The following is a 14,218-nucleotide window of genomic DNA, read 5'->3' on the forward strand; positions in this document are numbered from 1 at the left end:
CTGCCCTCTCTCTTAGGTGTCCTAGATGTTATCATGATGTTTGGGGCATACTCTACATCACGGAGGCTTGCTATTGCTCGTATTTTTCTTCGTTTTATTTGGTTTGGCTCTGCTTCAGTTGTTGTACCTCTCCTATATGTGTATGCACTCAATCTTTGTTTTGTCTTTGGTTTGTTTGGGCTTAACTCTTTGAGTCAAATTTAATCTTTATTCTTTGTTTTAATTCAGGAAAGCGCTAACCAAATGGAAATGGTGTTATATTCAGATTATACTTGATTGTCATTGCCATTTATGGTGGCATCCAATTTTTCATTAGTTTCATGATGTGAATTCCTGCCTGTCACCGACTGACTAATCAATGTGATCGCTAGCCTTTAATTTGTTTCGTCAAATGGATGCGCCAGGTTGTGTTCTATTTTTTTTATCATATGAAATGAGATAATTTTGTTGACTTAATCTTTATTTAATTATGCATTGACTATCATTTTTCCTATTGTTCATTGCTTTACTTTCAATTTTGGTCTATTAATCATTTTTGTAGGAACGCTATTATGTTGGGCGTGGAATGTATGAAAGGACCACTGATTTTATCAAGTAATAATTGCTAATCACTACCTTTTCATTTGTATATATGTTTCCTATTTCTGGTTAACTAGTCATTTTTTTCCTTTGAAATGATTTTTAAAATTAGTTGTTTTTAATTTGAATGGAACGTCAATATGGATATTTTAACTTTTGCAAGTATTTGCTGTTTTGGCTTGTGATTTTGAGTGCAAAGTTTTCATTTGCTTATTCCTACAGGTTAGTCATCAACAATATTTTCTTTGGCAGAAATGTTTATTTGTTAATATTGTGAATTCTATTTTTGCTTTCTTCCAGATCAAGCCATTGGTAAAACCAACTCGGACAGTAGTAAATATGGATACCATACAATATTCTTGGCATGATTTTGTATCTCAACGTAAGCGGCTAAGCTATTTCATTATGGAAATGTGAAGTGCTTATATTATCTGGTTTTGTTTATTATGGTATTCCTATGTTGATGTTTGTGGTTTTCATTGATTATTATATGTTGGTTTTTGCATGTTTGAATTCAAAAATTTGTGCTATTTGATCATTTTTATTTATGTGCTCGTACTTATACTTATGCTTGCAGATAGTCATAATGCTCTGACTGTGGCTAGCTTATGGTCTCCTGTAATTGCTGTAAGTTGGACCTTCTCTATTCTGCTCATGGTGGTGGACTAGACTGAAATTGTTATCTCTTCTCTTGGTCAGGTGAGATGAGTTCAGTCAAAATTATTTACAAATTCTATATTATATCTTGATTACTTTCCATTTTGATCAAATGTAATTGGGTATATCTTAGTTTCTTTTTAATTATTTGGTTTTCAATCCCTCTAAATCATTCTAACAATCATTATTTATGCTTTAAGATTAGACAATGTTTTTGTTGAATTCAATATTTTCTTCATTCGTTGATGTTTTTTTAACAGCTTATTTATTGACTGAAGTTGCAATATGATGCCTTTTATATTGAACTGTGGTCCATTCTGTTTCAGAAAAATGTTTATTCTTTGTTTGTTGTTTCCTTTCATCTTCTACTTAAATTTACTCTTTGAACTTGGAGATAGAGGAGAAAATCAACAGTAAGAATCTTATTAATTTCTTTTTTGACACCTTATTTTAAGACATAAGAAATCTTACTAAATAGTGAGACTAATGTAGCTAAATGTTGTCAGTCATTAAATTTTCATGAAGTTTAATTTTAATTTTCCTTTATATGAAGACAACCCTTGATGTGGTAGCAGGTTCAAGCAGGTAAAATTTCTTGGAGACGATATAGTGATTGTGGCGTAAATTTCTTGCTTCAACAAAATGAACGTTTGATTTGTTTTAAGCGTTTGTTAATATTTTTATGTAGTTTTTTTTCCTTTAAAATTTTTCTCAAATAGGGCTTACCTGTAATGCCCCAAATTTCCTAATAAGGTTTAGGACCTTGATTAGGTGGCCGGGAGGGCCATAATTGATTTATTATAGTATTTAATGATTATATGCATGTTTACGTGAATTATATTATTATATGATGGTGAATGCATGCATATGGGCTCATATGTTAATTATGAGGGTATTTTGGTAATTTGGCCACTGTGGGCGTAACTGTGTAATTTGGGTGCATGCTTGTGATTAATTAATATAGCCACATTATAAGGTGGATTGGCTCGAGCTAGTCGACATGAGACGATCATGGAATGCGAGTGTTCGGTCTAGTCATAACGGGTTTAAGTCCGGGGCTCGGGGTGAGTCTCGGGGTGAATTTAATGATTAGAGCATTACCGGGAATTAAAGGGTAATGGGATATGGATTATTGGTGTTTGAGGTTATTGAGAATAGCGGGAATTGGAGGGTGTTAATTGTGATTAATGAAATAGGTGCGAAATGATGATTTTGCCCTTAGTGGCTGTTAAGGTTTTATTTTAGACCTAAGGGTATTTAGGTCTTTTTACCCTAAGAGATATATATCAACCATTAAGGTTATAGAATAGTAACAAAAACAGAGTTTCTTTTCCTTCTCTCCCGATAGATTTTCTTCCTCTTTTCTCTTTGGATTTTCAAGCTCAGTTTGAGGAATTAAGCCAAGGAACCAAGCTTAGCCAAGCTAGGGTTGTGCTCCACCATTGAAGAGGGTGTGTTGCCAAGATTAAGGTGAGTTTCTAGCCACTAGAACTCTTGTTTTTGCTCTGTTTTCTAAGTTAAGTTTCAGCTGGTTTTTGGGTTGGAAACTTGGGAATTGGTTGGAGTTTTGGCTAGGGTTCTTTGGGTTGTGGTCCCTAGGACATGTGGAGATGGTATTTGGGTTCATTTGGGAGTTAATTTGATGTTTGGAAGCATTGGAATCGAGTTAGAATTGAGGAAGTCGAAGAAGGAAGTTTCAGGGGTGGTTCTGTCTGGGGGTAGCGCTACAGCGCCCATCAGAGGGCGCTATAGCGCTACACAGGGCTTCTGTAGGGCGGTTGTGGGTCTGTCTTGAGCGCTGGGGCGCTAGAAGGGCAGCGCTGTAGCGCTACCCTGTTCCTTCATAACCCTGTTTTGGGTGTTTTTAAGGGCTTTTGGCTTGGGGTTTCAATCCTTAAGGCCCGGGATCTAATCTACTCACTATGTGGGCATGTTTCAAGGTCCCGAGAGTGGGGTTTAGGTTAAGACCCTATCTTTGGTAATTTTCATTAATTGGAGGTTATTTTGGTTATGACTAGGTGACCGTTAAAGGGTTAAGGATCGATCATCCTCAGGGGTCGTTCTTGTTCTAACTCCCACTCGAACCGGAGGTAAGAAAACTGCACCCTGTGTATATGAGACATGCATGGTTATTATGATGCATGTTGGTTGATTATTATGTATGACATGCATGGTTATTATTGATGCATGTCGGTTGATTATTATGTATGACATGCATGGCTATTCTTGATGCATGTTGGTTGACTATTAAACGTGACATGCATGGCTGTTATTGGTGCGTGTTAGATTGCTGGATTTCTTGCATATGATGCATGAGAAACATGTGATTGGGACATGCTTTATATACTGAGTATGATATTGTTCAAAGCTAGAGCCTCTGTGGTTGTGCATGGTCCTAATTGTACTGGTATCTGTTTAGTAAGCATGCTAAATACCTTGTTTATGGATATTGAACATGTGGTATACGATTGGTGGCATGACTTGCTTGTGATAGACACTGACTAGTCAGGGACCGACTCTAAAGTCGAGAATCACGCATTGAATGGCTCTATGGCGTTAATGCTAGACCGACCCTAGGGTCGAAGAACTTATAAGCGCTTGCCTGGTCTACGACCAGATGACTATAGCCAAGGTATATGACCCCGGTGACCGTTTGTCACATGGCTAAGGGACGTTGTCCATAGTTTCGACTCTAGAGCCGTGAGGAAGGTTATGTTGGTGACTAATCACCTTGCACCTGTCCTAATCAAACTTAAGAAAGAATCACTTATCGGTTAAGCCCTGGTGACCCTATCGTCACATGGCTAGAAGGAGCGATGCTCATTATTGTGACTTTTGGCTATTGTCACCTATTTGCTTGGACTGATAGTCCTGAATGGTTATTATGATCGTTGTTGATATTATATCATGCTTTATTGTGTTTTCTTGCTGGGCTTCGGCTCACGGGTGCTACGTGGTGTAGGTAAAGGCAAGAGGAAGCTGGACCATCCTTGAGTTGGAGAGCTTAGGTGATGATGTGTACATATGCAGCTGCTCGTCCGCCACGACCGAGGTTTAAAGTGGAACCAGGGTCGAACCCTGTTTTGCCGCTTAGAACGGCCTGTTGTAAATACTTTCTGTAATAAACTCTTAAATTATATTTTCGGGATCCCAATATATATATTACGTTTTAGTGAAACGTTATCTCCTAACCAAAGTTTTAATCCCTAAACCGCTAATCATACCTAGATCACGATTTCGGCCAAATGACTCGATTAGCGAGTTTAGCACTGTTTACAAGGCACACCGTAACGGTCCCTGGAGTTTGGGGCGTTACATTACCGGACTCCAATTTGCAAAGCTAAGCGAGGAGGGTTTAAGGATACTCCAGCTGATGATTTACTTGCAGTTGTTTTAAAGCTAAACAACCCATTGATTTTGGCTTGTAATACCATTATTGTATATGATTTTGTTCTGATTTGGCTTATATACACAGGATTATTGATTTTTTTTTCTTTCTTATATGTGATTAATACACAATTTAGGCCATGATAGAGAAAACAAATCTAGACCCAAGTGAAGTTGGGGATATAGTTGTTGGTACTGTTTTGCCACATGGTTCACAAAGAGCAACAGAGTGCAGAACGGCAGCAATCTATGTTGGTTTTCCCGGTAAGTTTTCACTTTTATTTTTTCAGCTGCACCTTTTATGATCTTTATAATGATCATTTGTATCCCAACAGACCAATCACTTTTGATTGGAATTTATGTACAGTGAGAAGACAAAACTTGGCATTATAAAGAGAAGAATTGTTATTTTTTTTTTTAAAAAAAGAATAAGGAAAAGAAAAAGGAAAAATGAGAGTTTGTGTATTCATCATTACTGTCATGAAAAAAATTGAGTTTTTTCCAATGGTATATAGTTTATGAGTCTACTTTAATATCAGATGGCAATGCATGTTAAGATTTTAAAAAGATGATTTTTATTTTTAATACTAGTTTAGCATAAAAGATATAAATAATATTGTATTTAGTGTATGCTATGGAATTTGATTTATCTTCATTTATGAAAGGTGCTCTCACAATCAGGTAAAATTTAGCTGAAATAGTTTTTTTTTTTTTAAACAAAACAACTTGTATTAATAAAAGAATATATAATACAAGTGAGTGGATAAAACAACCACAGGAAACTCAAGAAAAACAAAAACTAAGAAAAAATAAAAAGGTAGCTTAACTACCACAACAACGATATACAAAACAGAACATTACAACAAAAAATTCCACTCTCTCAACCAATCTGTGAATCAAAAGTCTTTGAAGTCCTTATTTCAGTGGACCCAAAGAGCACCACTCATTATAAATTTATCCCAAATTTTTCCACCCTGTTTTCCATTTCCTCAAAGATTTTCTTATTCCTCTCTAGTCAAATAACCCAACAGATAGCTGTTACTACAATCTGCCATAGAGTCTCTTTCGCCTTTGAGCCACTCACTTGAAAAAAAAAGCACCTAGACAGTTTTCTGGAACACACCAGACCATTTTAAATTCTTCCAAATTCTTGTACCAAACTTGGATTGAGACCGGGCAGTGGAAGAACAAGCCATCTGCATTTTTAGAATTCTTCTTACACAAAACACACCAATCTGGGGATAATATCATGTCATGAAATAGTTCTAGATACTTTGCTTTTTGGATTGTTTAAATGTATCATACTTCACTATGGCTTCAACATTTTTGTTTGTTGTTGCCTTTTAGTGAGTAGACCCCTTAAAAAGGACTGTTGCAAAATAAATTAGCCTTTAATATGTAAATAAACCTACCATACTGATGAATTTTAGAGACTATAGTGATTGATGACCTCTTTGCTACTCTAGAAAATTTCTTTATCAAACTCACAAGTGATATTAGTGGAAAACGATGAATAACAACTTTTACAAAAGTCTGGTTCTAGGTATATAACCTATTTGGGTCTAGTTTATTTTTGCTTGTATTTATTTCTTGAATAATACAAATTCTTATAGATTTTGATTTTGGTTCACTTTGACAGTGTGTGGATAAATTTGGTTAGAGACATGCAAGCAAGACATTCTTACCATATTATTTAATATATTTCTTGTTTTTAATTTAACACTAAATTTCATTAAAATATGATTGCTAGTGCATGTGAAGAGCATTTAATAGTTTGACAACATTGTAGAAAAACAGAGCACGACATTCAATTGTTAGCATATTCTTTTTATTTTTCTTTGGCAGCCTTTCTTTTTATCACATGTTCTCCATCTGCAACCCTTTTTGTCTAATTACTTTCTATTTATGCTGCCAGGTGCTCCTTTTGTATAGTTCTTTATTCTGGCAATAATCTTCCTGCAGAAAATTTACATGGTTATTTTAAATTTAAATTTTGCAAAGCTATGAATTTGTGTTTTGATTCCACTGCTCTTAAGACCATTGAGATTCATTCAATTATGTTATGATGATCCAGATAAATATCGAAACCTGAGTTTTATTCATTTGTATTGATGCATAGATAAGCAGTCTGAGGTGTATTTAATGCTTCCATGATTTAGAGACAGATTGAAATTCTTTTTCTTCTCAAAGTTCTCTGCTTAATTTTGTACACTGTAATGTGTTAATCAACATACCTATTTTTATGGATTTAGGAACTGGAAGTTTTCCAATCCAAATCAGTAGTGCGTGAACTTGATTACTACTAATCATCATCCTTGATTTTTTGTGTTTGATTTCAATGTTTCAGTCAATTTTGCTCGAATTGTTCTTGATGGGCTGCTTGTATTCTTTCCATCTTACTACCTTTTGGACCAATGCATCTGTGTTTGGAGAATGGTTTTGGTTATGAACTTTTATTTAGTTCTAAGTTTCTTACGTATTTATTTTAAATATAGAGCTATGTTTCCTTGATATTGTGGTTCCACATTGTTCAATGTTTACTTTGGTTGTTCCATTTGAAAATGAAATATAGGACTACTTCTCCTATAGCAAACTTGTTTAGGTTTCTTCTATTACCTCTCCTATAGCAAACTTACAGCTCCAATCATCCTAAGCAGACCTTGGATTTCTTATTTAGAGATCTAAGATACTCTGTTTTAGAGTTCCTCTTCAAGCTTGGTGTTCTTCAGGAAATTTTGAGCTTTTGACTAATTTCGAATTTTGGTGTTGTTATTGTGGATGGGAACTGGTTTGCAAGGTACTATAGACCTGGAATTGAGGTTGAGACTCTTGATATTGGCTTGGGATCATAGATTTGGGGAAAGTTTCCAAGTTCAAAATCAAAGTTTTGATTTTAGCTTCATGTATGTCTTTGGGTGTTTTGAGGAGGTAATAGTGGTTCTGGGCATTTGGGTAAGCTATATTGGGGTCAAATTACTTTGAAATTGTGTTCAAAAACTTTGTTTGATGACTTTTGAAGGTATTGGGTTAGTTTTTGGAAAATGGGGGTTGAAGAAATCGCAGATTACAGAACCTTGAAATCTGGTTTCATGTCGTAGTGCCCCTGTGCCAATTTCTGTTTATATATCTTGTAAGGTTTCTCTCTTATTTTTGTGGAGCCTTGCTAAACTACTTTAATGGTTACACAAATGAAAGCTTAAATTAAAACAAACTTGGAAATGAAGGGGTACCACTACACCAAATACCCATTTCTATAATACATGACTATAAGCTAATTGGAAAAGTATCAAATGATTTTGTTGTGTTGTTTATGTTTTTATCTATCTATGTTTTTGCTTCAAATGGTTGAGTTTGGCTTCACGTTGGGGTAACTTGTTCTCTTGATGAATGTGTGCCAGGTATTAATACTAGCCTTGTTTTATGAATTCAAAGTCGTTGGCACTACTAGAAAGAACAGGGAAGACTAGGGTGAGTCTTTCCCCATTCGTTGAGTTGTTGTGTTTAGGGGCTTCTGAAATTTTTAACTTTTTGATGCAAGGATAGTAGTTTTAGTTTCTTATTCCCATATTTTGTTTCTTAATATTTGAGTTTTTTAAAATATGGTTTGAGTTGCTCCATTTTGGGCAAGTGATTTTTCTCATTAGTTTTTGTTTTAGTGTTTTTGTCTCATCCCATTACACTCAGTTTAGCTCCTTTTTTCTCTGTCCTGGACTGGTTACATTTGTTGAGTTCATGCAAAAAAAATTCAAATTTCACAGCTGCAACTATTCTGTGAAAAAGTGATTGTTTGTTAATCAAAATATCCAAAATGTATTGTTATGCTCAATATTTTTGTTTTCGAAACAGAGGTTTAACTAGTGGCTGAAATATACTTTATATGATAAAAATATTGCCAAGGAAGCCTAGATTTAAGATGCTTGTAAGTTGAAAGTGCTTGTCTTATATTAGGCCATATTTTCCCTCATTTATTGTGTTTAGTTTTATTATTTGATTATAAATGCTTGCCTTATATTGAACTCATAAAATAAAAGAACTTCACTGGTTCTATAGCAAGATTTTACATGATCTTTCTACATCTTCTCTTCCATGCCACTTAGTCTCAAATTTGGGTTTGTTGAATTGGTTGCAGAACAAACCGACATGCATTGGAAGGCATGCCTTTGGTGATCAATACTAAGCCACTTATACCATTATTAATGGATCTAGAAAACTAAAATTGGTTTATGGTAATTTCTGACCAAAGGATCACTCATTTAGTTTTTAATATTTATTGGACTTGCACACTTTTGATAAAAATGAATAAAGATTGTTATTTTTGTTTTGGATTCTATTATTATTGTGTATTATTTGTTACTTTACCAAAATTTTTAGTAGGGTTTGTATTTGTTAGTGAGATTTTTAGCGGATAGAACTTTCTTTGCTAGCCATGAAAATTGACAACCCAGTTTTGAAAATAACATGTACACGATAATTGTGCTAGTTTGTTTTCTTAGAATTAATTATGTTTTAGCTATAGTAGTTATATATTTTTTTTTTATATTCTTGTGTACGTAGGGAGGGAGACACCATTAGTTGCTGGAATCATTAACCCAGATGCTGAGGGATTTCAAAAACTCTTTTTTGGTCAAGAAGAAATAGCCATCCCAGTCCATTCATCGTATGCCTTTTTTTCTCATGTTCTGTTTCATGTTTCATACATCTTTATTTGCTTTGATTTGATTCTTAGACAGTCATAAATTGAATAAATGTAGCATTGAAGCAGCTTGTGCCGCACACCCTACTGTCGATGTCTTTATCAACTTTGCTTCATTTAGAAGGTGGGTACTTGTTATGCTCATTAAAAATTGGTATTTTGAACTCCTACACAAGTACTTTTTAATGAACATGCATTATTTATTTCTCATTTTCAGTGTTGCTGCCTCTTCAATGTCTGCACTAAAGCAAACAACCGTTCGAGTTGTGGCTATCATTGCTAAAGGTGTACCCAAGTCAGATGCTAAGCAATTGATTGTGGCTATCATTACATTATTTGCTTATGATCGAATTGTGGCTATCATTGCATTATTTGCTTCTGAAAATTTGAGAAACTTCATGTTGCAGAAACTATTAGTACTAAAGAATTATGTCAACAGGTAATAAGAAGAATCACTATAACATATCTGTTGTGTATGTCTCGCAATGTGGTTATATATGCTATCAAAAAGTGGTTAAAACAGCTAGTGACCATAACTGTTTTAACAAGATTCCTCAAGTTCACTTACTTTGGTTCAGCTGCAGAGTTAGTTAAGTTGATTTTTTAGTTTTGTTGTCGGGTTGGTTCTTTTGTATTTTGGTGCACGTATATAAGTGAACCTTTGCATCATTATTTATGTACACAGATTTAGAGAGCACTAAGAGAAAAAGAAGAGAGAAAGAGAGAGTTCAGTGAGTTATAGAGGTTGGAGTTCTTGTGAGAAGCTTGTTCAAAGAAAGCTAAAACTGAGAACTTTTCTCTTTGTACTGAAGCCTTGTAATTATTCTAGATTGATCATAGTGAAAACTCACGTAGGCCAATTCCACTGAACCATGTATATTGTGGTGTTCTTTTGACTATTATTTCTGTCATTCATTAAAGTTTGTGATTTGTTTATGAAACTGGCATTATTTCTTGTTTGTGTTTGTTCTTTTTTCTGGTTCGTTTTGTTGGTGTTCTTGGCAGGTTATTAAAGGGTTCAATCACTTTCAATATCATCCTCCTATACTAGGTACACTGACTATGATTTCAAGCTAGATTTCTCGAACATGGACATTTTAAAAAACCATGGTGAAAACAGAAAAGAGTTGGGATTTCAAAAACTCAAATGCTGAGGGAGACACCATCAGTTGCTGGAATCATTAACCCAGCAGTAATCATCACTGGTATGCCATTTTCCACAATGACAGATCATAAGGTTTGATATCCTGTTTTCCTCCAAAGTCTTTTGGTACTTGCATATAATGTGTGACATCGGAAGTTGAGTTCTTGTTTATTTTTGCTTTAAAAGCTACAGTTGGAACTTTAATCGATTTAGGCAATAAAAATAGATCATTTTGATTTCTTGATAGACACAACACCATGCTATATCTACTTTCCTTTCTGAATGCCTGGACTTAAGATGATGCTTGCATTCATGTAGGCATTGTTGGATGATATTTTATATTGGAGAAGATGTTTTCAACAGCATGACATGCTTAAATTTTAATTTTTCTTGAGTTATGTTGATAAAGAGTGAATTTATAATAATTTAGGATCAAAATATTGTATTCTTCTGTGATTCTATAGTAGTTTATAGTAGTTCACGAGGTCTGTTGATTTATTGTTATGCACTCTACAATCAAATTCTTTATTTCACAATCTCTTGTATAGATTATGGCAAACTTTGACTCATGAACGGTGATTTTGGTGCCTTCAATTTGTATAGTAGCATGTTAATGATTTTTATTTTCAGTATTTACCACTATTATCTCTTTTTTATTGTTGCTAGGTCCCAAAAGCTAATCTCAACAATTTTATTACTATTATGGTTGGATTAGTATGGTACATATATAAATTTTGTTTAACTTCTCTATCGTTTCCTTCCTCTCTTTCTCTCTCACACATATACATGAACACATGATGTCATACTAAAAAAAGAACCAATGTCTTATAATTTAGTGTTTGGTTTCTTTGTTTGCTTTGGTGTAGTTGTGAATTCATTATTTTGTATGTGGTGTCCTCTCTTGGAAATAATTTCCATAACATTTTTCTTGAAGTAATTTGTGATGCTAGATAATAACAATAAAATATTTCTTTATTTATTTTGCAGATGTGACAAGCGAAATAGAAAAGGATACTTAATTTTGAAGGCTTTGTGTTGGGCAGCTGTAGAATATTTTGTGCTAAAAGTAGTAGAATATGTTGAATATTTAAGACTACTTGAATACTTAAAGAACATTTTGTTGTTGATGACAGTGTTGAATGCTTTAAACTAATTTGTGGATTGTTAATACAATGTTGAATGTTTTAAATTAATTTTTGGATTGTTAATACAATGTTGAATGTTTTTACTTTTTATTATTTGAAAATCAAGTTCATTTGATGATGCTAGTATATATTAGAAAGCTAATTTTAATTATATAAATAAAAAATAAAAATATAATAGAATAAATTAGTGTTATATAAATGAATATATAATGAGAATTTAAACTTATCTAAATATTAAAATAATACGAAAAATGTGTTATAATATCTATTACAATAACACTTTTTATAAGTAAAGAATTTTGTTATACAAACTTCATTATATAACACAAAAAATGTGTTATACTAAAGTGTAGTATAACATAAATTTATAAGTATTGAAATGTGTTATATAATCGACTATAAATAATATAATTAAACACTTATCTATTTATTAAAATAACACAGAAAGTGTGTTATCGTTGACAGTATAATAACACATTTGTATAACAATGATAAAGTGTTATGTAAAGTACCCTGACCTACGATAACATAGTCGGTCTTAACACATCAAAAAGTGTTATGGTATGTTTTGATAACACATTTTTTGTGTTATTAAAAGCATTTTTTCTTGTAGTACTAGTTGCCCTGGTATGAAGTGGACACATTGTTGTCATGAATACCTATGTACTCTACTCATCCTTAATGAATATGCTTCTTATTTTTGTATCATACTTCTCATTTACACGAGCACATATCTGACTCTTGTATACCCATTGCCAATTGAAATTATCAAAGTACATGAAAAATGATCAAACTGCCTGACGAGATAAATCTCACTAACCACTTGGGGGTAGAGTATATAGCAAAAAAAAAAAAAAAAAACCTTGCAAGACATCTCTTGAATTCATGAGGGTTAGCTACCCTTATAGATATAAAGGGAGCCAAAAGGTTCTGCAAGGATAACCTTGCAACAAAGGCTAGACACCTCCATGAGGGGCACGGTCTCAATGAGGACACCTGCTGATAAGCCTAGAGCACTTCTTGAATTCATAAGGATTAGCTACCCTTATGGATGTCAATGGAGCCAAAAGGTTCTACAAGGACTACTCGTGATAGGCTAACACCTCCATGAGGGGTGAGGCCTAAAGAAGGACATCCACCAATCAGCCTAGAGTGGCCACCAAGTCGTCTAGCCAAAAAGTATCTGACAAGAGACGCTTGTGAAAAGAAGTCAAAAGGTTTTGCGAGGATAACCTCCTAATAAAGACTGATACCTCCACAAGAGGTAAGGCTTCAAGGAGAGCATCCACCAATAAGCCTAGAGCGGCCACCAAGCCGTCTAGCCAAAAAGGGTCCTAAAATAGACCCTTGTAAAAATAGTATTATGCATGATGACGAGAATGACGTATCTCGCACAAAATAACAAGCGCCGCAAAGAATATAAAAGGATGCCACGAACCCAAAGGGCTAACGTGTCCTTACAAGTATAGTCAAGGTGCACCAAAAAGACTATCATCATCAATCCAAGGAAGACATAAAGAATTCATCAAAGAAGAGGGACTTATCAAAGCCCCTTAAGCATGACAACCAAAGAGGATGATAAAGGCTCAGAAGGCCAATACATCCTCGCAGTCAGCACAAAGATAAGCAAAGGCCCTACATATAAAAGTTATGCACACAAAGGCGAACTTAAAAGAACCTCAGACGTAAAGAGTTCCACATATAACCAAAAGAAGATCCATGCAAAAGAAAAAACATAGAGGGTTACACAACATCAAAAAAATATAATGATAAGCCTCGGAGAAAGGCCTGTGGATTCCCACCCCGACCTTTCCACTTTGCAATCTTCTCGATCACATACTCTCCAAAGAGGCACAAGTTGACATCAGGGTTAGTCCTCCACATGGCATGCAATGTGCGCTCGACTATGATTCTCAGCGTTCACCAATTCAACCTCAAGAGTGTTAATCTTCTCATTCAGGGTATGAATATTGGCTTCGAGCCTGATGTTAAACCAAGAAGTCGACGCGGCCTTGGCTAGTGCATCATCCCTCTAGCGAACTGCCTCAGCAAGCTAGAGCCTTTATAAATAGCCTCAATAAGATACCACTGGCTAAGTAAGTTTTGGTGTATGAAGTGAAAAGCATTGGGGTATATATAAGGAGAGTCAAGACTTCCAAGCCCTTGGATCAAGCCTAGGGTGAATGGTGGAGATCAAGAGCCTTGGCGACCTTTGGATCCGCACTTAGAAATGGTTGGCCCTCATTCAATATTTAGGACACACTTGGATCACCATCAAAGCTAATTGGTTTTTGTGTTTCTTTACAACCTACAAAGAAACACACCACCAAGGTGCATTTTCTATTTCCTCATTCACCACAAGAGATCATTCAAAAGGTGAGCCTTCCACGCCTCTTCAAGGAATAGGAAGCATGAGCACCATACATATCACACAAAGAATATATGAAAGAGTCCACAAACACACTTAAAAGTGTGCTCATAGACTCAAGGACAAGTGTGAATATAGGAAAATCACTAAAGGTGCAAGGCACCTGGGAAGAGGGCCTGGCTATGCAAGGCCCGCCATGTAGAAGGCTGAAGTCGCTGAAGGCGCAAGGCGCCTAAGGAAGAGGG

At 34.8% G+C, this 14,218-nt stretch overlaps 2 long non-coding RNA genes across 2 annotated transcripts; both read left to right on the forward strand.

Annotated features, from left to right (window-relative positions):
* The first annotated feature begins 247 nt into the window (after positions 1–247).
* Positions 248–958, forward strand: LOC133834069 (uncharacterized). The gene is made up of 3 exons (XR_009893299.1): positions 248–404; positions 542–594; positions 880–958. It is a non-coding gene; the product is annotated as an uncharacterized LOC133834069 (long non-coding RNA).
* An 8,234-nt stretch (positions 959–9,192) lies between these two features.
* LOC133834071 (uncharacterized) lies at positions 9,193–9,564 on the forward strand. The gene is made up of 3 exons (XR_009893300.1): positions 9,193–9,280; positions 9,375–9,440; positions 9,534–9,564. It is a non-coding gene; the product is annotated as an uncharacterized LOC133834071 (long non-coding RNA).
* The last annotated feature ends 4,654 nt before the right edge of the window (positions 9,565–14,218 follow it).

This window comes from Humulus lupulus, chromosome 5 (assembly GCF_963169125.1).
Source record: "Humulus lupulus chromosome 5, drHumLupu1.1, whole genome shotgun sequence".
Taxonomy (NCBI): Eukaryota; Viridiplantae; Streptophyta; class Magnoliopsida; order Rosales; family Cannabaceae; genus Humulus; species Humulus lupulus.